Genomic DNA, 26,038 nt, shown 5'->3' on the forward strand with positions numbered 1-26,038 from the left:
GTAAGTTGTGTGACTGCAACAAATAACGTTAGTTTGGTTACGTTTTTAAAACAATGAGGAAGTCTAGTGGAAGAGGTCGTGGCCGGGGGCGTTCATTGTCAGCTGGTAATGAGGGTAGTGGTAGTGGTGGAGCATCAGGTGGTCGTGGGGAAAAAAATATTGCACCTAAGTCTGGAGCTGTGGAGCCAGGTTCGTCGTCCGGCTACACAAGGCCTCGAACGCTCCCTTTTCTGGGATTAGGAAAACCGCTTTTAAAGCCGGAGCAGCAAGAGCAAGTTTTGGCTTATCTTGCTGACTCAGCCTCTAGCTCTTTTGCCTCCTCTCGTGAAACTGGTAAAAGTAAAAGCAGCGCGTCGTTAGTGGATGTTCACGGTCAGGGACAAGTCACTTCCTTGTCCTCTTCAGCAAAAACAACAACAGAGAAGAGTGCAGCAGGCGACACAACGGGTTACTCCATGGAGCTCTTTACACATACCGTCCCTGGCTTAGAAAGTGAAGCAGTTAACAGTCCATGCCCATTACAAGTTGAATCTGACATGGAGTGCACTGACGCACAGCCACAGCCAGACTACTATGCTGGTCCTTTGACTCAGACCACAACATTGCCCTCGCAGGGTGCTGATCAAGAATCAGACCCTGATGAGACTATGTTGCCCCATCACGAACGCTATACCACCGAACGACACGGTGACACAGACGAAGTTGCGCAGGAGGTACAAGAAGAGTTATTAGATGACCCAGTTCTTGACCCCGATTGGCAGCCATTGGGGGAACAGGGTGCAGGCGGCAGCAGTTCTGAAGCAGAGGAGGAGGAGGGGCCGCAGCAGGCATCAACATCGCCACAGGTTCCATCTGCCGGGCCCGTATCTTGCCCAAAACGCGTGGCAAAGCCAAAACCTGGTGGAGGACAGCGTGGCCATCCGGTTAAAGCTCAGTCTGCAATGCCTGAAAAGGTATCCGATGCTAGAAAGAGTGCAGTCTGGCATTTTTTTAAACAACATCCAATTGATCAGCGCAAAGTCATCTGTCAAAAATGTTCTACTTCCTTAAGCAGAGGTCAGAATCTGAAAAGTCTCAATACTAGTTGCATGCATAGACATTTAACCACCATGCATTTGAAAGCTTGGACTAACTACCAAACGTCCCTTAAGGTTGTTGCACCCTCGGCCAATGAAGCTAGTCATCAACGCAACATCCCTTCCGGCAGTGTAGGACCACCATTTAGCGCACCACCTGCTGTATCTGTGCAGGTATCTTTGCCAGGCCAAAGCAGTCAGGGTCAGGGAATCACCAGTTTCGTAGTAGGAAACACTGCATCTAGGGCACCGGCGGCAACAATACCATCTCCCACCGTCTCTCAGTCTGCCATGTCCACCGGCACCCCCGCTAGTTCCACGATCTCCAGCTCTCCAGTCCAGCTCACCCTACATGAGACTATGGTTAGAAAAAGGAAATACTTAGCCTCGCATCCGCGTACACAGGGTTTGAACGCCCACATAGCTAGACTAATCTCGTTAGAGATGATGCCCTACCGGTTAGTTGAAAGCGAAGCTTTCAAAGACCTGATGGACTACGCTGTACCACGCTACGAGCTACCCAGTCGACACTTTTTTTCCAGAAAAGCCATCCCAGCCCTCCACCAGCATGTTAAAGAGCGCATCGTCCATGCACTCAGGCAATCTGTGAGCACAAAGGTGCACCTGACAACAGATGCATGGACCAGTAGGCATGGCCAGGGACGTTACGTGTCCATCACGGCACACTGGGTAAATGTGGTGGATTCAGGGTCCACAGGGGACAGCAAGTTTGGGACAGTTCTGCCTAGCCCACGGTCTAGTAAACAGTTGGCTGTAGCCGTTCGCACCCCCTCCTCCTCCTCCTCCTCCTCGTCCTCCTGCAGAAGCAAGAGCTCGTCCACAGACCGCAGTCGCACAAACACTCCATCCGCACCTGCCACTGTTGCACACCAGGTCTCCCATTATGGGGCAGCTACTGGCAAACGTCAGCAGGCTGTATTGGCTATGAAGTGTTTGGGCGACAATAGACACACCGCGGAAGTTCTGTCCGAGTTCTTGCAGCAAGAAACGCAGTCGTGGCTGGGCACTGTAGATCTTGAGGCAGGCAAGGTAGTGAGTGATAACGGAAGGAATTCCATGGCTGCCATCTCCCTTTCCCAACTGAAACACATTCCTTGCCTGGCTCACACATTAAACCTGGTGGTGCAGTGCTTCCTGAAAAGTTATCCGGGGTTATCCGACCTGCTCCTCAAAGTGCGTGGACTTTGCGCACATATCCGCCGTTCGCCTGTACACTCCAGCCGTATGCAGACCTATCAGCGTTCTTTGAACCTTCCCCAGCATCGCCTAATCATAGACGTTGCAACAAGGTGGAACTCAACACTGCACATGCTTCAGAGACTGTGCGAACAGAGGCGGGCTGTTATGTTTTTGTGGGAGGATACACATACACGGGCAGGCAGTAGGATGGCAGACATGGAGTTGTCAGGTGTGCAGTGGTCGAAGATTCAAGACATGTGTCAAGTCCTTCAGTGTTTTGAGGAATGCACACGGCTGGTTAGTGCAGACAACGCCATAATAAGCATGAGCATCCCCCTAATGCGTCTGCTGATGCAAAGTTTGACGCACATAAAGGATCAGGCGTCTGCACCAGAGGAAGAGGAAAGCCTTGATGACAGTCAGCGATTGTCTGGTCAGGGCAGTGTACATGACGAGGTACCGGGCGAAGAGGAGGTGGAGGATGAGGAGGATGATGGGGATGAGTATATTTTTAATGAGGAAGCTTTCCCGGGGGCACGGGAAATTGGTGGCGTGGCAAGGCCGGGTTCTGGTTTTTTGAGGGACACAAGTGACGTAGATTTGCCTGCAACTGCCCCTCAAACAAGCACAACCGCAGATTTGACAACGGGAACTTTGGCCCACATGGCGGATTATGCCTTGCGTATCCTCAAAAGGGACACACGCATTACAAAAATGATGAACGATGACGATTACTGGTTGGCCTGCCTCCTTGATCCTCGCTATAAAGGCAAATTGCAAAATATTATGCCACATGAGAACTTGGAACTAATATTAGCAACAAAACAATCAACTCTTGTTGACCGTTTGCTTCTGGCATTCCCTGCACACAGCGCCCGTGATCGTTCTCACACGAGCTCCAGGGGCCAGCAGACCAGAGGTGTTAGAGGGGCAGAAATCAGAAGTGGCGTTGGCCAGAGGGGTTTTCTGACCAGGTTGTGGAGTGATTTTTCTATGACCGCAGACAGGACAGGTACTGCAGCATCAATTCAAAGTGACAGGAGACAACATTTGTCCAGTATGGTTACAAACTATTTTTCATCCCTTATCGACGTTCTCCCTCAACCGTCATTCCCATTTGATTACTGGGCATCCAAATTAGACACCTGGCCAGAATTGGCAGAATATGCATTGCAGGAGCTTGCTTGCCCGGCAGCTAGTGTCCTATCAGAAAGAGTATTCAGTGCTGCAGGTTCAATACTAACAGAAAAAAGGACTCGTCTGGCTACCCAAAATGTAGATGATCTAACCTTCATTAAAATGAACCACAACTGGATTTCAAAATCTTTTGCCCCACCCTGCCCGGCTGACACCTAGCTTTCCTATGAAAAGGTCTTGCCTGTGGACTATTCTGAATGACTTTTCCAATCTCGTAATTTTCTTCACCTGATTGTCCAGCATACGACATGTTTCCACCTCACGAAATGGCCAAACTCCCCACACGGGGCCGTGGTATCGCCACTTTGCGCTTGGACCCTTGAGAGTGCTGTTTGTCTGAAGAGGTGGGTGTGGCCGCTTTTGGTCGACGGCACTGCCACTGGGTCCCTCATAGTACAATAAAGTGTCTCTGGCGGTGGTGGTGCGCACCCAACGTCAGACACACCGTTGTAATATGAGGGGCCCTGTGCCTGTACCGCCGGCCACAAGACAGTTCCCCCCCCCAGCTCAAACAGTGCTCTACCACTAGCAAAATTATCTCTCACAGCTTCACCAATGTGTAGTCTAGGCGCTGACATCCTTCAATGCCTGGCACTGACAATACCATTGTTTTGACATTTTTGTTATGTTAGGCCTTCGAAGCCTGTCTGCGGTCCCTTCTTTCTACAACTACTACACTGACCAGGCCACTGCTGGCCGTGTTACCCTGGAACCAATTTAAAAGTGCCTACAGTCAGCCCAATTTTGTTATGTTAGGCCTTCGAAGCCTGTCTGCCGTCACTCCTTCCACTAGACTTCCACTGACCATACACTGCTGCCCATGTACCCCTGGAACCAATTTAAAAGTGCCTACAGCCAGCCCAATTTTGTTATGTTAGGCCTTCGAAGCCTGTCTGCGGTCACTCCTTCCACTAGACTTCCACTGACCAGACCACTGCTGCCCGTGTACCCCTGGAACCAATTTAAAAGTGCCTACAGCCAGCCCAAGTTTGTTATGTTAGGCCTTCGAAGCCTGTCTGCCGTCACTCCTTCCACTAGACTTCCACTGACCATACACTGCTGCCCATGTACCCCTGGAACAAATTTAAAAGTGCCTACAGCCAGCCCAAGTTTGTTATGTTAGGCCTTCGAAGCCTGTCTGCGTCCCGTTCTTTCAACTACAACTACACTGACCAGGCCACTGATGGCCGTGTTCCCCTGGAACCAATTTTAACTTGCCTACAGCCAGCCCTATGTTATTATGTTAGGCCTTCGAAGCCTGTCTGCGTCCCGTTCTTTCAACTACAACTACACTGACCAGGCCACTGATGGCCGTGTTCCCCTGGAACCAATTTTAACTTGCCTACAGCCAGCCCAATGTTAGGCCTTTGATGCCTGTCTGCCGTCACTCCTTCCACTAGGCCTCCACTGACCTGTCTATTGCTGCCCGTGTACCCCTTGAACCAACATCATTAAATATAAAAAAAATTAATTTGATTATAAAAAATAAGATCGTGTTGAGATCTCAAATGCAGACATTTTAACAATAAAAACAAACACACAACAAAAATCTGGAACTGTTCTAAAAAGGTCCAACAGCTACAATTACTTTCTCCTGCAAGAAGTTAACTGAAAGTTTTTTGGAGTTGTTAACACAGATATGGCATCCACCGAGTGTTGTCCTGTCGCGTCTCCTTTAAATTATTTCCAATAAGATGTTAAACTATTAATTTAATAAAATCAATAATTAAAAAAATAATTGAGTAAGTCAAAAGCACATTGCAAATAAACATTAATTACAAATCAAGAAGCATGGCGCGTCCGAGGGTGAGTAGATACCTAATAAGAATATAATCACCCTCGGACGCGCAATGCTTATTTACAACATCCTTCCTTCCTAAGAATCAGCCCTTCCGTGGTGTAGAGAGAGGTTGTGTTACACTCCAAGGTGTTCCCCAGGTTGCCTTTCCTGAGCTTCGATCTTCCGGCTCTCGTTTAGTAGCTGTTGGAAACTACGCTGCATTAGGCCTACTAATTGTGTATGGGTGAAACAGTGGCGCATCTGCGGTCCCTCCTTCCACTAGGCCTCCACTGACCTGTCTACTGCGGCCCGTGTACCCCTTGAACCAACCTAATAAAATATTTAAAAAATTAATTTGATTATAAAAAATAAGATCGTGTTGAGATCTCAAATGCAGACATTTTAACAATAAAAACAAACACACAACAAATATCTGGAACTGTACTACAAAGGTCCAACAGCTACAATTTCTTTCTCCTGCAAGAAGTTAACTGAAAGTTTTTTGGAGTTGTTAACACAGATATGGCATCCACCGAGTGTTGTCCTGTCGCGTCTCCTTTAAATTATTTCCAATAAGATGTTAAACTATTAATTTAATAAAATCAATAATTAAAAAAATAATTGAGTAAGTCAAAAGCACATTGCAAATAAACATTAATTACAAATCAAGAAGCATGGCGCGTCCGAGGGTGAGTAGATACCGAATAAGAATATAATCACCCTCGGACGCGCAATGCTTATTTACAACAGCCTTCCTTCCTAAGAATCAGCCCTTTCGTGGTGTAGAGAGAGGTTGTGTTACACTCCAAGGTGTTCCCCGGGTTGCCTTTCATGAGCTTCGATCTTCCGGCTCTCGTTTAGTAGTTGGTGGAAACTACGCTGCATTAGGCCTACAAATTTGGTATGGGGTGTAGAGACAGGTTGTGTTACACTCCAAGGTTTTCACCAGGTTGCCTTTCCTGAGCTTCGATCTTCATGCTCTCGTTTAGTAGTTGTAGAAAAGTACGCTGCATTAGGCCTACAAAATGGGAATGGGGTGGAGAGAGATGGTGTGTTACACTCCAAGGTGTTCCCCAGGTTTCCTTGCCATTGCTTCGGTCTTCCGACTCTCGTTTAGTAGTTGTAGAAAAGTACACTGCATTAGGCCTAAAAAATGGGTATGGGGTGGAGAGAGATGGTGTGTTACACTCCAAGGTGTTCCCCAGGTTGCCTTTCCTGAGCTTCGATCTTCATGCTCTCGTTTAGTAGGTGTCGGAAAGTAGGCTGCATTAGGCCTACAAATTGGGTATGGGGTGGAGAGAGATGGTGTGTTACACTCCAAGGTGTTCCCCAGGTTTCCTTGCCATTGCTTCGGTCTTCCGACTCTCGTTTAGTAGTTGTAGAAAAGTACACAGCATTAGGCCTACAAAATGGGTATGGGGTGGAGAGAGATGGTGTGTTACACTCCAAGGTGTTCCCCAGGTTGCCTTTCCTGAGCTTCTATCTTCAGGCTCTCATTAAATTGTGGTTAAATGGAACAACTGCATTTGGCGTACTAGTTGGTTTGGGGCCTACTATCGGTGTCTGCCACTCCTTGCTGTTCTCCTGGTTTCCTGTCCTGAAATTCCATTTTCAGCCTCTCGTTAAGTAGTTGTTAATGTTAGACTGCATTTGGCCTACTAGTTGGGTTGGGGCCTACTATCGGTGTCTGCCACTCCTTGCTGTTCTCCTCCACTGAACAAAGCTGTGCCGCCTGTTTACTACGGTTGCCAATTTTGAACTGCATTTCGACTACTTACTGATTTGGCCCTACTCTCTGTGTCAGCCTCTCATTCCAGTTGTCCTCCACTGCAATGCCCCCTGGTTATTCCTGTGTTACCAATTTTGAACTGCATTTAGCCCACTTTCTTCTTTGGGCCTATATCTGTGTTGCCACTTCATCGTGCCCATTGCCCAGCCAGTGATAGATGAGTCTGCTGGTACATTGACCCATAACGCAACATTCCCCGTGCACGCTACACAACAACATTGTGACCCTGCTGAAAGTCAGGTTGCTCTTCCCGCATACCATACCACCTTACACGGGGACAAAGAGGAAGGTGCAGATGAAAGTGCAGGTTCCTTCATCAGGTGGGGGGAGGAATACTAGTTGGCGACGTCACTGGCACAGGGCCTCTCATGGTACGCAAAAGTGTTGCTGCCGGTGGGAGGCGCCCCCGCCGTGCAAACACACCGCTGTACTTTGAGGGGCCCTGTGCCAGTGCCAATGCCAACGAGTGGGCCCCCCCTGCTTGCTCAGGTTCACAGCACTTGCAAAGTTGAAATACTTACCTCTCCCTGCTCCACTGCCGTGACGTGGTCCAGATTTCCTGGGCCCACTAATTACTTGAACCAGCCCTACCCCCCACAACTTTAGCCAAATGACCCCCAATTTCAAATGCCTTCCAATTATTATAAGGTAAATTACGCTTGACAAGCTTCATTAAGAAGAATGGATGGTTTTGACATTAAAATGGGCACTCTAGGTGTTTTCCTGGCCCCCACTCACTGCCGACTATGCTGCCCCATTGACTTGCATTGGGTTTCGTGTTTCGGTCGATCCCGACTTTACGTCATAATCGGCCGATTTCACTCGACCCGACTTTGGACATAGTCGGGTTTCGCAAAACCCGGCTCGACTCTAAAAAGGTCAAGGTCGCTCAACTCTATCGCATGTTTGAGGTAAAGAAACGTTTCTTACTTAAACAGGCGTGAGATGGTTAAACTCTGCCCTACAAGCGTCTCTGCGCCACATGCAGTTCCCAGAACCTTTAGAGCCTCGTGACGCTCTGTACGGGGGTCGTACTAACGCCATCAAGCTCTATCACAAACAGGAACCTGGTGAAACTATAGAGTACTACGATTTCACCAGTTTATAGCCGTACGTCAATAAAACAAAAGTGTACCCCATAGGACATCCTAAAATAATCTATGAACACTTTGGATATATCAAGCAGTACTTTGGCATAGACAAAGTGAAAGTCTACCCGCCCAGGGATTTGTTTTTTCCTGTGCTTCCTGTTAAAATGAACAAAAAATTGATCTTTCCCCTCTGTCACACATGCGCTTTGCATTCAGAAGCTGCTCCCTGTGCTCATTCGGAGGAAGAGAGGGCACTGACGGGTACGTGATGCACGATAGAGTTAGAAATGGCGGTGGAGAAGGGTTACAGGCTAGCACACAGTTACGAGGTGTGGCATTTTGAGGAGACGACGACCGATCTATTTTTGCAATACATCGATTTACATCTTAGACACAAACAGGAAGCCACGGGTTATCCCGCGTGGTGCACGGACGATACCATGAAAAAAGACTATGTAGCCGCCTATCTTGAAAAAGAAGGTATAAAGTTAGACCCCGATCATATAGAGCCAAATTCAGCTAAAAGACAAATCCATAAACTATTCTTAAACTCTTTATGGGGTAAGTTTGCACAGCGCTCTAACCTACCAACCACCAGCGTCGTGAACAACGCCGATGAACTCTTTGAGTACGCCTTTCTCCCGAACTATGAGGTTTCAGAGTTAAACTTTATCAGCGACAATACGGCGACTGTCAATTAGAAATACACAAAAGAACACCGCACCGCCAACAAACACACCAACATTTTCATTGCATGCTTCACGACAGCTTATGCACGCTTAGAATTGTACACCCTTCTGTTGTGAATTCTGCTCTTGGGTTCCCTCCAGTGGTTGTAGGTGGGAATGCAGTTGTCTCTGAGTCACAGACCTGGCCAGGTGTATCGGATGATTACAATTCTGACTGGGATATTTAAGTGGGCAGGATCCTTTAGCCCTTGCCAGTAGTCAATGTTCCTTGTGAAGTGTTGGATCACTTTCTGGCTTCTCCTGCTCACTGCCAATTTCAGCAAAGATAAGTGTTTGGTTTTTGTTTCTGTGGCACTCTGCCGGTGTGCTTGTTTCAGTTTTATTCCTGCTCTGATTGTAGGATTCACTGGAGTTGCAGATTTACGCTCCTACATGTTTCAGTAAGATGTAGGAAGTTTTTGTATATTCTGCTGTGGATGTTTTGAAGGGTTTTTATACTGACCGCACAGAACTCTGTCCTATCCTGCCCTATCTAGCTAGAGTGGCCTCCTGTGCTAATCCTGTTTTTCTGCCTGTGTATGTTTTTTCCTGTCTGACTGACCGCCAATATTTGTGGGGGGCTGTCTATCCTTTGGGGATTTTCTCTGAGGCAAGATAGTATTCCTACTTCCATCTTTAGGGGTATTTAGTTCTCCGGCTGTGACGAGGTGTCTAGGTGTGTTAGGTACACTCCACGGCTACTTCTAGTTGCGGTGTTAAGTTCAGGATGGCGGTCAGTACAGTGGCCACTTTCTCCAGTGAAAGTTCTCATGCAGCTCCTAGGTCACCGGATCATAACAGTACTACAGGCCAACAATGAGTTAAATGCATCTCAGAAGAAGGGAAGGAAGCTCTTGAGCCATTTTTTTTCTCCAGTCTGTTTTGTCTTCTCCTCCCTCTTTATCTCTGGGTGGCTGAGGAGCCTGGTGCAAGCATGAATGTTCAGGAATTAGCTTCTCGTGTAGACCAGCTTGCTGCTATGGTGCAAGGTATTTCTGATTATATTGTTCAAACTCCTGCTTTAGAACCAAAGATTCCTACTCCTGATTTGTTTTTTGGTGACAGGTCTAAATTTTTGAGTTTTAAAAACAACTGTAAACTGTTTTTTGACCTGAGACCTCGATCCTCTGGTGATTCCATTCAGCAGGTAAAAATCGTAATCTCCCTGCTGCGTGGCGACCCGCAGGATTGGGCGTTTTCCCTGGAATCTGGGAATCCGGCTTTGCTTAATATTGACTCCTTTTTTCAGGCTTTAGGACTATTATATGATGAACCTAATTCTGTGGATCAAGCTGAGAAAACCTTGTTGGCCCTGTCTCAGGGTCAAGAGGCGGCAGAATTGTATTGTCAGAAATTCAGAAAATGGTCTGTGTTGACTAAATGGAATAATGATGCTTTGGCGGCAATTTTCAGAAGGGGGCTTTCTGAATCCGTTAAAGATGTTATGGTGGGGTTTCCCACGCCTTCCGGTCTGAGTGATTCTATATCTCTGGCCATTCAGATTGACCGACGCCTGCGGGAGCGCAGAACTGTGCGCGCTGTGGCGTTATCCTCAGAGCAAATTTCTGAGCCTATGCAATTTGATAGAATTCTGTCTAGAACGGAACGACAAGGTTTCAGACGTCAAAATAGGTTGTGTTATTATTGTGGCGACGCTTCTCATGTCATTTCTGTCTGCCCTAAGCGGACAAAGAGGATCGCCAGTTCAATTACCATCAGTACTGTAAAACCTAAATTTCTGTTATCTGTGTCCTTGATCTGCTCGTTGTCATCATTTTCTGTCATGGCGTTTGTGGATTCAGGCGCCGCCTTGAACTTAATGGATTTTGAGCTTGCCAAGCGTTCTGGTTTTCCCTTGCAGCCTTTGCAGAACCCTATTCCTTTAAGTGGCATTGATGCTACACCCTTGGCTAAAAATAAGCCCCAGTTTTGGACACAGGTGACCATGCGCATGGCGCCAGCCCATCAGGAAGATTGTCGATTTCTGGTGTTGCATAACTTGCATGATGCTATCGTGCTGGGTTTTCCATGGTTGCAGGTACATAATCCTGTGTTGGACTGGAAGTCCATGTCTGTGACTAGTTGGGGTTGTCAGGGGGTTCATATTCATGTTCCTTTGATGTCAATCTCCTCTTCTTCACCTTCTGAAATTCTAAAGTTTTTGTCTGATTTTCAGGATGTATTCGATGAGCCCAAGTCCAGTTTCCTTCCACCGTACAGGGACTGCGATTGTGCTATTGACTTGATTCCAGGCTGTGAGTTTCCTAAGGGTCAACTTTTCAACCTGTCTGTGCCTGAACATACCGCCATGCGGAGCTATATTAAGGAGTCTTTGGAGAAAGGGCATATTCGGCCATCTTCTTCACCGTTGGGAGCGGGGTTCTTTTTTGTTGCTAAAAAAGATGGTTCCTTGAGACTCTGTATAGATTATCGCCTCTTGAATAAAATCACGGTCAAGTTTCAATACCCTTTACCTTTGCTTTCCGATTTGTTTGCTAGAATTATGGGAGCTAGTTGGTTTACGAAGATTGACCTTCGGGGGGCATATAATCTTGTTCGTATTAAGCAGGGTGATGAATGGAAAACTGCGTTTAATATGCCCGAAGGCCATTTTGAATACCTTGTGATGCCATTCGGACTCTAATGCTCCATCTGTTTTTCAGTCCTTCATGCATGATATCTTCCGGACTTATCTTGATAAATTCTTGATTGTATATTTGGACGATATTTAGATTTTTTCCGATGATTGGGAGTCTCATGTGCAACAGGTCAGGATGGTATTTCAGATCCTTCGTGACAATGCCCTGTTTGTGAAAGGTTCTAAGTGTCTCTTTGGGGTGCAGAAAGTCTCTTTTTTGGGCTTCATTTTTTCTCCTTCGTCTATAGAGATGGATCCGGTTAAGGTTCAGGCCATTCATGATTGGATTCAGCCCACATCCATGAAGAGCCTTCAGAAATTTTTGGGTTTTGCAAATTTTTATCGCCGTTTCATTGCTAATTTTTCCAGCGTGGTTAAACCCTTGACCGATTTGACGAAGAAAGGCGCTGATGTGGCGAATTGGTCCTCTGTGGCTGTCTCTGCCTTTCAGGAGCTTAAACGTCAATTTACTTCTGCTCCAGTGTTGTGCCAACCGGATGTTTCTCTTCCGTTTCAGGTTGAGGTTGACGCTTCTGAGATTGGGGCAGGGGCCGTTTTGTCTCAGAGGGATCCTGTTGGTTCCTTAATGAACTCGTCGTGATCATCCTGGGGGCCCTGGTGAGGGTTCGGTGACCCCTCCTCAAGGGGGGGTACTGTTGTGAATTCTGCTCTTGGGTTCCCTCCTGTGGTTGTAGGTGGGAATGCAGTTGTCTCTGAGTCACAGACCTGGCCAGGTGTATCGGATGATTACAATTCTGACTGGGATATTTAAGTGGGCAGGATCATTTAGCCCTTGCCAGTAGTCAATGTTCCTTGTGAAGTGTTGGATCACTTTCTGGCTTCTCCTGCTCGCTGCGAATTTCAGCAAAGATAAGTGTTTGGTTTTTGTTTCTGTGGCACTCTGCCGGTGTGCTTGTTTCATTTTTATTCCTGCTCTGATTGTAGGATTCACTGGAGTTGCAGATTTACGCTCCTACATCTTTCAGTAAGATGTAGGAAGTTTTTGTATATTCTGCTGTGGATGTTTTGAAGGGTTTTTATACTGACCGCACAGAACTCTGTCCTATCCTGCCCCATCTAGCTAGAGTGGCCTCCTGTGCTAATCCTGTTTTTCTGCCTGTGTATGTTTTTTCCTCTCCGACTCACCGCCAATATTTGTGGGGGGCTGTCTATCCTTTGGGGATTTTCTCTGAGGCAAGATAGTATTCCTACTTCCATCTTTAGGGGTATTTAGTTCTCCGGCTGTGACGAGGTGTCTAGGTGTGTTAGGTACACTCCATGGCTACTTCTAGTTGCGGTGTTAAGTTCAGGATTGCGGTCAGTACAGTGGCCACTTTCTCCAGTGAAAGTTCTCATGCAGCTCCTAGATCATAACACCCTTCTAAACAAATTGCAAGAGCGGTGTCTTTACCACGACACGGACTCCGTCATTTTTGTAAGTCGCGACGGCGAGTGGCAGCCGCACTTAGGAGACTAACTGGGTGAACTCACCAGCGAAATACCCCCGGGGAGTCACATCACAGAATTTGTATCCACCGGGCCGAAAACTTACGGATACAAATTAAACACGGGTGACACGGTCTTGAAAGTGAAAGGCATAACCCTTAATATCGCTAACGCCGGCGTTATCAATTTTGAGAGTCTAAAAGATTTAGTGTTAGCTTTCACTTCCTCTACAGTTCCTGAAAATGAAAAGACGCTCGTCGTAGAGCAGAATGGTATTGTGCGGGTCAAAAAGTACTGGGACATTGTAACTCGATCCCTACACAAAACTCAACGCTGCGTCTATACCAAGAGGCAGTTGTTTGATGACTTTACTTCTTTACCCTACGGTTATTAGAGCTGAAAATCCCTTTTCTTCAAACAGCTGATGTCCCTTTATCTCCACTGCAGGTGCAGAATACGATACAGACTACAGCACCATCAAGCGCCCGAAGCGTAGCTGTAGACAGAGCCGTGACGTATAAAGAGAAACGTGCTCCGGAATTTGCACAGCCGCGCCACGGTTCTTAAACATTCAACATCATGGACCCACGGTTACAGCACCCCTTCTCGTGCATTCTAGCTGGCCCTTCTAACTCTGGAAAATCCTATTTTGTCAAACAGATTTTAGCTCACGCGACGACACATTTATCTCACAAACCCGATAATATTGTTTGGTTTTATTCTTGCTGGCAAAAAATGTACGATGAACTGAGTCATTCCTTCCCCAGTATTCGTTTTATCGAAGGCTTGCCGCAGATGTTTGTAGATGATGAACTATTCCCGCCTGACAAGATCAACTTGGTGGTGGTGGACGATCTCATGGAGGCCGCTAGCTGTAATTCAGAGCTGGAAAAAGCGTTTACTAAGTACGTTCATCATAGAAGCTTGAGCCTATTCTATTTGGTGCAAAATGTTTTTTGTCAGGGGAAAAAGAGTAGAACCATCACCCTGAATACCAAGTACATGGTTCTGTTTAGGAACCCCAGCGATAAAATACAAATTGTCACGCTGGCCCAACAGATGTACCCGAGGAACTTGCGTTTCTTCTTAGAAGCTTTCGAAGATGCTACGCGAGAGCCTTACGGATTCTTGCTCGTAGATTTGAGAGGTGATACGCCCGAGGAATATCGTTTAAGAACGCAGTTGTTTCCACCAGCTTTACCCGCAGTGTACGTTCAAAAAGAAAAAATTAATTCTAAAAAGTGAATTTTTTCTCTGCGGTGATCATTCAGCCCCGTAACCTTCATTCTATCAACATGTCTGAGAGAATGAGACGTAACTGGGGTCTCTTGAAAAAGCTGATGAAAGCATCCTCGTCGGAGAGAAAGTTTATTCTGAAGACCGCCGGCAGAGATTTAATCGCTGCCATCTCGGAAATAGCGGCTTCCTCTCAAAGAGCACCAAAGAAAAATATTACAGAAATGGCGTAGTGCTATAAGAAATCTGAGTGACAAAAAAGTGTCCATTCGGAGAAAACAACATCTGCTGAATCAGTCTGGAGGTTTCATAGGACCGCTTCTAGCTATCTCTATACCGCTAATAACGAGTTTAATAACCGGTAGATGATGGAACGTGCGGAGAAAATGTACTTGGATCCAGCGCATGAGATTAACAGACTAAAAAACATTGGCACGTCTGGCCCTACCGTACGTCAGACGACCCTCCAAAGGTTAGACGACTAAATCGGCGCCATTCTACGATGTACTGATTTGCCTGACGATGTAAAGATTTAAAGGTACACCGAAATACTACAGAGAAGTTTTCTGCATGCTAAACGCAACGTTTCTGAACTTACGCGCTTAAATCTTGTGATCACACCTGACGGTGAACAATCACCATCACCAGTGGCTGAAATAGAGCTACGGCCCTCTGCCCCCAAGCTTATAGAACACATCAACCCTCATTTCCGAAAAAATGCCGATATACTACTCAGCAGCTTTTTGCAACACAAAGATATTGTTACATGGACTGAGAAAGGAGAATTTGTCTACAAAGGTTCCGTCCTTCCCGGCACCCATTTGTTGGACCTTGTACGGACCACTCTGCAAACTCACGGACTAACCGAAAAGAACGCCCCACACGGATGGGACGTTTTTATGAGGGCTATGGCCGAATTAAACCAACCTTCGTTCGTGATCGGTCACCATATGACCAGAGCCGCTCTGAATGAATTAAAAACGATGTTGAGCCCCCCGTCAAACCCCCTTCAAAAAATATCGCAAGTAATCGTTACCTCAACTCCGGACACTAGAATCTCGCCGCTGTCGCCAGGCGCGTGGTTAACTTTGTAAATATTAAATTTGAAATGACTGTATTGTAACCTATAGTCGTGTTTGTATAACATTGTATTTTTAGATCTATTTGCGCCTTTTTCATTTCTTGATTTGTGTATACCTCTACGTGAAGCTACAATAAATGTACCGTACATACTCGAGTATAAGCCGACCCGAGTATAAGCTGACCCCCCTAATTTTGCCACAAAAAACTGGGAAAACTTAATGACTCGAGTATAAGCCTAGGGTGGAAAATGCAGCAGCTACCGGTAAATTTCAAAAATAAAAATAGATACCAATAAAAGTAAAATTAATTGAGACATCAGTAGGTTAAGTGTTTTTGAATGTCCATATTGAATCAGGAGCCTGATATAATGCTCCATACAGTTTATGATGGGCTCCATAAGATGCTCCATATTAAAATATGCCCCATATAATGCTGCACAAATGTTGATTATGACCTCATAAAATGCTCCATACAGACATTTGCCCCATATAATGCTCCACAAATGTGGATTTTGGCTCCATAAGATGCTCCATACCGATAACTGCCCCATATAATGCTGCACATGGCCTCATAAGATGCTCCATACAGATAACTGCCCCATATAATGCTGCATATGGCCACATAAGATGCTCCATACAGATAACTGCCCCATATAATGCTGCACATGGCCACATAAGATGCTCCATACAGACATTTGCCCTCATATAATGCTGCACATGGCCACATAAGATGCCCCATACAGATATTTGCCCCCATATCATGCTGCACATGGCCACATAAGATGCCCCATACAGATATTTGCCCCATATTAAGCTGCACATGGCCACATAAGATGCCCCCCCATATAATGCTGCACATGGCCGGATAAGATGCCCCATACAGATATTTGCCCCATATAATGCTGCACATGGCCACATAGGATGCTCCATACAGATAGCTGCCCCATATAATGCTGCCCATGGCCACATAAGATGCTCCATACAGACATTTGCCCCCATATAATGCTGTACATGGCCACATAAGATGCCCCATACAGATATTTTCCCCATATCATGCTGCACATGGCCACAAAAAAAGGCCCCATACAGATATTTGCCCCCATATAATGCTGCACATGGCCGGATAAGATGCGCCATACAGACATTTGCCCCCATATCATGCTGCACATGGCCGGATAAGATGCCCCATACAGACATTTGCCCCCATATAATGCTGCACATGGCTGGATAAGATGCCCCATACAGACATTTGCCCCCATATAATGCTGCACATGGCCGGATAAGATGCCCCATACAGACATTTGCCCCCATATAATGCTGCACATGGCCGGATAAGATGCGCCATACAGACATTTGCCCCCATATAATGCTGCACATGGCCGGATAAGATGCCCCATACAGACTTTTGCCCCCATATAATGCTACACATGGCCAGATAAGATGCCCCATACAGACATTTGCCCCCATATAATGCTGCACATGGCCGGATAAGATGCCCCATACAGACATTTGCCCCCATATAATGCTGCACATGGCCGGATAAGATGCCCCATACAGACTTTTGCCCCCATATAATGCTGCACATGGCCAGATAAGATGCCCCATACAGACATTTGCCCCCATATAATGCTGTACATGGCCGGATAAGATGCCCCATACAGATATTTGCCCCCATGTAATGCTGCACATGGCCGGATAAGATGCCCCATACAGACATTTGCCCCCATATAATGCTGCACATGGCCAGATAAGATGCCTCATACAGACATTTGCCCCCATATAATGCTGCACATGGCCACATAAGATGCTGCATACAGATATTTGGCCCAAAAGCTGCGATTAAAAAAATAAAAAATTACATACTCACCTTTCCCGTTTCACCGCTGACCGCCGCTGTGTCTTCCCATCCTCTGCACCGACATTCAGGAAGAGGGCGGTGCGCACTAATCGCGTCACTGCGCCCTCTGACCTGAGCGTCACTGCAGAGGACGCGGAAGACACAGCGGCGCCGCCGATGGCACGAGGAGCAGGTGAATATCGCGCACTGCCCCCATCATACTTACCTGTTCCTGGCACCGTCACTGCACCTCTGTTCCCCGGCGCCGCATTTTCTTCCTGTAGTGAACGGTCACCGTTACCGCTCATTACAGTAATGAATATGCGGCTCCACCTCTATGGGAGGTGGAGACGCATATTCATTACTGTAATGAGCGGTACCATGTGACCGCTCAGTACAGGAAGAAACTGCAGCGTTGGAAGAAGCAGGGATGTGCAGGGACCGCGCCAGGAGCAGGTAAGTATAATTACACAGCCCCCGCTCCCCCTCCCCTGCCGACCCCTGGGTATGACTTGAGTATAAGCCGAGAGGGGGACTTTCAGCCCAAAAAAGTGGGTTGAAAATCTCGGCTTATACTCGAGTATATACGGTATTTTATTTTTTAAACACTTCCGTGAAGTTTGGTTGAAAGACCATGGAACTATAACATGAAGCCCCTTTTTCATTTCTTTAAATATTAGCTTTGAAATGACTGTATTGGCACCTCTAGGATTGTGTCTATAACGCTGTATTTTTAGATCTATTTACGCCTTTTTCATTTCTTGATTTGTCTATACTTCTATGTGATGCTACAAGAAATGCATTTTATTTTTTTAACCACTGTTTTTATTACGTCATTATTATGCAAACTACAACTGTCGCAGGATCCTGAGACTTCTCTCACAAAACATGTCTTGACAAGTTTTCCTACACACCCTGCCATTAACCCTTGGGATCCTGGGACTGCCTTCTCTCACAAAACATGTCAAGACATGTTTTCTCTTACGCTGGAGAGGTTTAGACAGGAAGTGGGGCGGACTTGGTCTCTCCACCTATCAATGACCAACACATAAGCCCTATCTTACACACTGGAGAGGTCTAGACAGGATGTGGGGAGGACTTGGTCTCACCACCTATCAGGAACTACCACATAAGCCCAATCTTACACGCTGGAGAGATCTACACAGGATGTGGGGCAGACTTAGCCTCTCCATCTATCAAGGAATGCCACATAAGCCCACAAGATGGGCGGCGAATGGGTGGTCATCGGGGACGTAACAGAGGCTGAACAATGCAGCTTCCAGGGTGGGGACAGAACTGACGTAACAGGTTTTGACACACTCAGGGCGGCTTCCAGGGCGGGCACGGAACTGACGTCACAGATTGTGACACACAGAGGGGCGGAGAGTGGGCGGTGAATGGGGAGGAGAGGGGAGGATTTAAGACTGGCAGTGGGGCGGGTTAGTGTTAGAAGGTGTCAAAAAGGGGCGGGGCACCTGTCAAAAACCGGAAGTGGGCGTGTTGACGAGAGCTGGGTGCTCCTTACTACTTACAGCCATATATGGGGTATAACTACATTCAGTAGAAATTTCGGCCAAATTTTGATGACATTTTTACCCATTTCCCAGTATGAAAATGTAAAATCTGGGGCTAACACGCAATCTTGGTAAAAATGTAATTATTTTTTCTTCAGTGCCCAATGGTATAAAGTTCTGTGACACACCTGCGGTGTCAATATGATCACTGCACCCCTAGATTAATTAATTGAGAGGTGTAGCTTGTAAAATTGTAAAATGGGGTAATTTATGGGGGATTCTGCTGGTTTGGCACCTCAGGGTTTCTACCAATGTGACATGGCATTATCAAACCAGTCAGGCAAAATTTGCAATATGGCGCTTCTTCCCTTCTGAACTTTGTACTGTGCTCAAAAGTAGTTTTCCACCACCTATGGAGTATCGGTGTACTTAGGACAAATTGCACAACAAATTTTGGAGATCCATTTTTTCATGTTACCCTTGTGAAAATGCAAAATTTGAGGCTGAAAATCATTTTTGTCTAAACTTCTATGAAGCATCTGCGTGTTTAAGGTGCTCACCACCCTAGACTTGAGGGTCTAATTTCCAAAATGGTGTCACTTTTGAGGGTTTCCACTGTTTAGGCACATAAGGGACTCTCCAAACATGACATGGCTTCTGCTAATTATTCCAGCAAATTTTGCGTTCAAAAAATCAAGTGGTGCTCTTTCGAGTGCCAAAAACAGTAGTTTTCCTCCACATATTGGGTATCAGCATATTCAGGAGAAATTGCACAACATACTTTGGACACCATAGCCCCCTCTGGGCTAAATGAGAACATTAGTTTCTCGCCATTTTTATAGTTGGTGCGTCTTTTCGGGAGTTCCCTTTGCGACGGTGTTGTTCATTAACCCTTGGAGTTCATGTTTTAATTTATTTTAATTTAGTGTGTTTTTGTGTTTCTATTTCTTCTAATAATGTGTTTCTAATACTGGATACCATAAGCCTTTATACCATGTGCTGCCCTATAGGTGACTGATGGACCCGATAGCTTAGATATCTTTCATCGGTGATATATCATTGGAGTCGACATTGCATCCTGAACTTTGGATCATTGTTATTGTATTATTATGCTGTATTGATTTTTTTTTTTTTCCTGTGCCATGTATTTTTGATATACATTTATTACTTACTATATATATTTGGCATTTTGGAGTTTCCTTTTCATGTATTTATATTCATGTATCGGCTACATTGCACAGTGTCTGTGTTTTTATAGCCTCTGGTCCCCATTTACCTCTGTCTGTTTTTTGTTTACCTTTCTTTGCCGCGCCCTGCGGCTTATATTATGTTACAAGCAAACTCTTTGTCACCGCCCTTGTACCTGTGATCCGGTGCCGGCAATGTATGCGCGTTTGTGCGTCCTCTCCCTTTCACCTATGGCGGCGTCTTCATTATGTGGTGAGTCCCCTGTCTCCATGGGTACCTGTGATCCGGCGCGGGTAGCGCATGTGCGCTGGCGCTTCCTCCCCCTCTCATCCACGGCGGCGTCTGCATGTTGCGGTGTCTTTACAGTTTCTATGGGAACTTTCCCAGCACTCCCCGCTTCATGACGCCGGCCTGTATGATTGGGCGATGTAGGCTCCGCCCACATGCGCTCGTCAGACGCGGCCGGGGGGGGGGCTTTTTCTTTTCTTTTTTTGTTCCGCTCCACACAGGTGCTTGGTTTAGGATTGCACATGGGACTATATAAGGCTCTGGTTTGGCACACTATCACACTGCCCCTTGAAAAAGCAGCAGCGAAACGCGCGTTTGTGAGCGCCTCTGTTCTATTGGATTGCCGGCGCCTGCCAGTTTGTATCATCATTCTGTAGACCTGTCCAGTTTTGTTTTTTCTTTTTTTTTTGTTTTGTTTTTATGTTTTGTACTTGTGTGTTTGGCTTTAATATTTGTACTATAATAAAGTTATACATTTTTATACACCCCTTTCTTGCCTTACACTAGTTTATTTATTTTTTTGTAGCATTTTTGGTTATGTTTTGGAATTTAAAAGCTCTGGTTTTTTCATATGTTTTCTGAAATTGCACAACATATTGTATGGTGCAATTTCTCCTGTTACTCTTATGAAAATGCAAAATTTGGGGCTAAAAGACATTTTTGTGTGAAAATTTTGTTTTTTTTTATTTTCACAGCTCAAAGTAATTATAAACTTCTGTGAAGTACCTGGGGTTTTCAAGGTGCTCACCACACATCTAGATAAGTTCCCTGAGGGGCTTAGTTTCTAAAAATAGTGTCACTTGTGGAGGGGTTTCCACATCAGGGGTCCTCCAAGCTCGATATAAGTAGTAAATATGCGTGTGAGCATTCTAATGCAAGGAAAGGGACCATACTAACAACATATGTCTTTTGACAGGGTATATACATATTAAGTACGGAATACCATACTGCTCTACTAGTCTGCCATCCACATAGCAGTCGGGTAGGCCTCCTCCATTCCTCTCTTCTTATCCCCTTTTTGCTCCATCCCTTATCTTTCCTTGCATTAGGTTAAAGTTATATGTTCACTTATAATATTGGAGATATTACTGCATATGTGCATGTTGCTTTGTATTTTGACCAATCATTTTGATGTATATACTTTATTTTTCCTGTTTTTCTTTTTGGTTTTCATTTATGTATTTGCATATTTCTTTCTTCATTAAAAATATCTTTATCTTCATCAGTTGAGTGCCAAGTTTATTTACTACTTATTGATGGTTTGGGAACCTACTTGGGCACCAACTACAGTAGTGCTTACGTTTTTTTCTTAACTCCAAACCCGACATGGCATCCGTTAACTATTCCAGCAAATCTTACATTCAAATGTCAAATGGTGCTCCTTCCCTTCAGAGCCCTGCCATGTGCACAAACAATGGTTTCTCCCCACATATGTGGTATCAGTGTGCTCATGAGAAATTACACAACAAATTTTATGGTCCATTTTTTCCTTTAAGGCTGTGTGCACACGTAGCAGATTTTTCGCGTTTTTTTAGAGGTTTTTCGCTATAAAACCGCGAAAAAAATGCCCAGATTAAGCATCCTATTAAATATAATGTAATCCGCATTTTTTGTGCACATGCTGTATCTTTTTCCTGAGCCGAATCGCATTCCAGAAAAAAATGCAGCATGTTCATTAAATTTGCAGAATCGCGGGGATTCCGCACACCTAGGAATGCATTGATCTGCTTACTTCCCGCATGGGGCTATGCCCACCATGCGGGAAGTAAGCAGATCATGTGCGATTGGTACCCAGGGTGGAGGAGAGGAGACTTTCCTCCATGGACTGGGCACCATATAATTGGTAAAAAAGAATTAAAATAAAAAATCGTGACATACTCACCTTCTGATGGCCCCGGAGTCCTCCTGCCTCTCAACGGTGCACGCGGCCGCTTCCGTTCCTATAGATGGTGTGTGTGAAGGACCTGCAATGACGTCGCGGTCACTTGACCGCGACGTCATCGAAGGTCCTGCACACACACTATCTATAGGAACGGAAGCCGCTGAGGAGATCGGGACGTCAGAAGGTGAGTATAACCATTTTTTTAATTATTTTTAACATTCTATCTTTTACTATTGATGCGGCATAGGCTGCATCAATAGTAAAAAGTTGGTCACACTTGTCAAACACTGTATTTGACAAGTGTGACCAACCTGTCACAGTTTTCCAAGCGATGCTACAGATCGCTTGGAAAACGCTAGCATTCTGCAAGCTAATTATGCTTGTAAAACGCTAGTTTTCTGCGGGAATATGCATGCCAATTCCGCATGCGATATACCCGCGGCAGGAGTTCCAGAATTGCCGTGGAAATTTCCACGGCAATTCTGCAACGTGTGCACTTAGCCTTAACCTTTTGAAAGTAAAAACAATTCAGTCTAAATGAACATTTTTGTGAAAAAAACTTAGATATTTATTTTTTCCCTCCACAAATGTATTAATTCGCGTGAAGCACCTAGAGGGTTAACAAACTTCTCTAATGTGGTTTTGAGCACCTTGAGGGGTGAAATTTTTAAAACATTGTCACTTTTTGGTATATGCTGTCATGTATGCCCCTCAAAGTCACTTCAAATGTGATGTGGTCCATAAAAAAATGGCTTTGTAAATTTTGTTGTAAAAATGAGAAATTGCTGGTCAATGTTTAACCCTTATAACTTCCTAGCAAAAAAATTATGTTTCAAAAATTGTGCAGATGTAAAATAGAAAGTGGAAAATATTATTTATTAACTATTTTATGTGACATGAATCTTTCATTTAAGGGCATGAAAATTAAAACTTTGAAAATTGCAAAATGTTCAAAATTTTCACCAAATTTCCAATTTTTTCACAAATAAATGTAAGTCACATCAAAGAAACTTTACCACTGCCATGAAGTACAATATGTCATGAAAAAACAATCTCAGAATCAGTGGGATCCATTGAAGCATTCCAGAGTGATTACCTCAGAAAGTGACAGTGGTCAGACTTGAAAAAATTGGCCTGGTCAGGAAGATGAAAAAAGGTTCAGGGTGAAAGGGTTAAAGTGGAGCAAAAATGTGACACTGTTGTTCTCAGCAGCAATTTCAGAGTCAGAGATGCTTCCAGGGGTATTTCCCATTCTGTTCTCCTTCAATTCAGAACCTTTTCCATCCATTTCAACATTTTTACTGCCCCCCAGACCTCCATGTAGGGTGTGCTAGAAAAATGCTTTGATTTCCCATTGACTTCCATTATACTCTTTGCTCAAGATGAGCATCCGAGATTTAAAAATTGCTCAGTTCGAGTAATGAGCATCCAAGCATTTTAGTGCTCGCTCATCACTAGAGCTCACCATTGAAAAACCTACCTTTAGAATTAAATGCTTATAATGCTAGTTGAAAATTAGCAGGTCAGCTGTTAAGACAAGGTTTTGCCATACTGTATAACTTCCAATTTACATGGACCTATAACCCATAGATTTTTGGGGGGCAGTACTGTACTTCTGTAAGCCTCTGATTTCATATTTCACGAAGTGCTATGCCGATGATAATCAGTGACAAGTGAATTACATTGGACAATATACAGTGGGGGAAATAAGTATTTGATCACTTGCTGATTTTGTACGTTTGCCCACTGACAAAGACATGAGCAGTCTATAATTTTAAGGGTAGGTTAATTTTAACATTGAGAAATAGAATATTAAAAATAAAATCCAGAAAATCACATTGTATAAATTATATAAATTTATATGCATTTTGCAGTGAGAAATAAGTATTTGATACCTCTGGCAAACAAGACTTAATACTTGGTGGCAAAACCCCTGTTGGCAAACACAGCAGTCAGACTTTTTTGTAGTTGAAGATGAGTTTTACGCACATGTAAGGAGGAATTTTGGTCCACTCCTCTTTGCAGGTCATCTCTAAATCGTTATGATTTTGAGGCTTTCGCTTGGCAACTCGGAGCTTCAACTCCTTCCATAAATTTTCTATGGGATTAAGGTATGGAGACTAGCTAGGCCACTCCATGACCTTAATGTGCTTCTTTTTGAGCCACTCCTTTGTTGCCTTGGCTGTATGATTTGGGTCACTGTCTTCCTGGATGACTCAACCCATTTTTTATGTCCCGGTGGAGTGAAGGAGTGAAGTGGGGATGGTATTCTTTGGGCCATATGCAGCATTTCTCTTCCTCCAAACATGGCGAGTTGAGTAAATGCCAATTTTTGTCTCATCTGACCACAGCACCTTCTCCCAATCACTCACAAAATCACTGAGGTGTTCATTAACAAACTTCAGATGGGCTTGCACATATGCCTTCTTGAGCAGGGACACCTTGCGGGCACTACAGGATTTTAAACCTGTTACCTATGGTTTTCTTGGTGACTGTGGTCCCAGCTGCCTTGAGATCATTAACAAGTTCCCCACATGTATTTTGAGGCTGGTCTATCACCTTCCTCATAATCAAGGAAACCCCACGAGGTGAGATTTTGCATGGTGCCCAAAATCAACGTCAATTGACAGTCATTTTGTATTTCTTCCATTTTCTTACTATTACACCAACAGTTGTCTCATTCTCACCCAGCGTCTTACTTATGATTTTGTAGCCCATTCCAGCTTTGTGTGGTCTATGATTTTGTCCCTGACATCCTTATAAAGCTTTTTGGTCTTGCCCATGTTGTAGAGGTTAGAGTCTGACTGATTAATTGAATCTGTGGACAGGAGTCTTTTATAAAGGTGACTATAGTTAGTAAAACACACTAATGTTAACAGGGTAAAAACAGTTTACATGTATAAAATACAAAGGATAAAATAATTAATAATCCATATAGATGTATACCCTGAGAACACCCAGAGTGCCAGTGGTGTAGTGAAGCACTACGTTAATTAGAAGGAGTCATGCTCACCACATAGAAAAAAACCATAGAGCAATCACAACAGAGAATGTAATCATATAATGTTTTATTTATTATTAATAGTAGACCATACAAAAATAACATCAATAATAAGGGATAAAAAAAAATATCCCTTTAAAAACCCCTAGTTTAGTTTAATGTTACCCCCTGACGAAGGAACAGTGCGTCCGAAACGCGCGTCGGGGTGCCCTGGAGAGCTGCTGGTGGTTCCCGGAATTATATATACCATTTATACAAAGTAAGTGTCCTCCTATATGGTCCTTATATCGGCCCCCTTTTTACCTCACTTGGTTTTTATTATCTAGGTTTGTGCACAACTTTGTTATACACCATATTTATATTGCACATAAGCATATTATAATATTCCCACACCTACTTCCCCCTTTTGCCCCCTTTTCATTTTACCAGCACAGTTGGTTTGATTCTAAAGGGCCGTTTGGCATACTATATGGACACTTAACTTATATTATTGGGCCACCAGATAGCCACAGGCACTGCTATATTCATATATTTTTTTATATACAATTTTACACATATATATATATTTTTTTATCCCTTATTATTGATGTTATTTTTGTATGGTATACTATTAATAATAAAACATTATATGATTACATTCTCTGTTGTGATTGCTCTATGGTTTTTTTCTATGTGGTGAGCATGACTCCTTCTAATAAAGGTGACTATGCAAGACTGCTGTCTTTAGTGTAGGTAACGTGTTTATTAGGAGTGTCTGACTGGTCTATAGTAGCCAGAACTCTTAATAGTTCGTAGAGGATCAAATACTTATTTCTCAGTGTGAAATGCAAATACATTTATTTAATTTATACAATGTGATTTTCTGGATTTTATTTTTTATATTATATCTCTCGATGTTAAAATTAACCTACCCTTAAAATAACAAACTGTTCATGTCTTTGTCAGTGGACAAACTTACAAAATCAGCAAGGGGTCAAATACTTATTTCCCCCACTGTACTTGGAGGAGAGAGGAATGATTAATGATTGCTGCAAATAGGACACTTTTTTTTAAGTTTTTTTATTT

At 44.4% G+C, this 26,038-nt stretch overlaps 1 long non-coding RNA gene across 1 annotated transcript in view; it reads left to right on the forward strand.

Moving 5' to 3' along the window:
- LOC138647883 (uncharacterized) overlaps positions 1-17,257 on the forward strand; it is a 31,275-nt gene extending 14,018 nt beyond the window's left edge. Inside the window, exon 5 of the long non-coding RNA XR_011315061.1 lies at positions 13,393-17,257. This is a non-coding gene — a long non-coding RNA (uncharacterized lncRNA). The remainder of the gene's footprint in view (positions 1-13,392) is intronic.
- The last annotated feature ends 8,781 nt before the right edge of the window (positions 17,258-26,038 follow it).

This window comes from Ranitomeya imitator, chromosome 8 (assembly GCF_032444005.1).
Source record: "Ranitomeya imitator isolate aRanImi1 chromosome 8, aRanImi1.pri, whole genome shotgun sequence".
Lineage (NCBI taxonomy): Eukaryota > Metazoa > Chordata > Amphibia > Anura > Dendrobatidae > Ranitomeya > Ranitomeya imitator.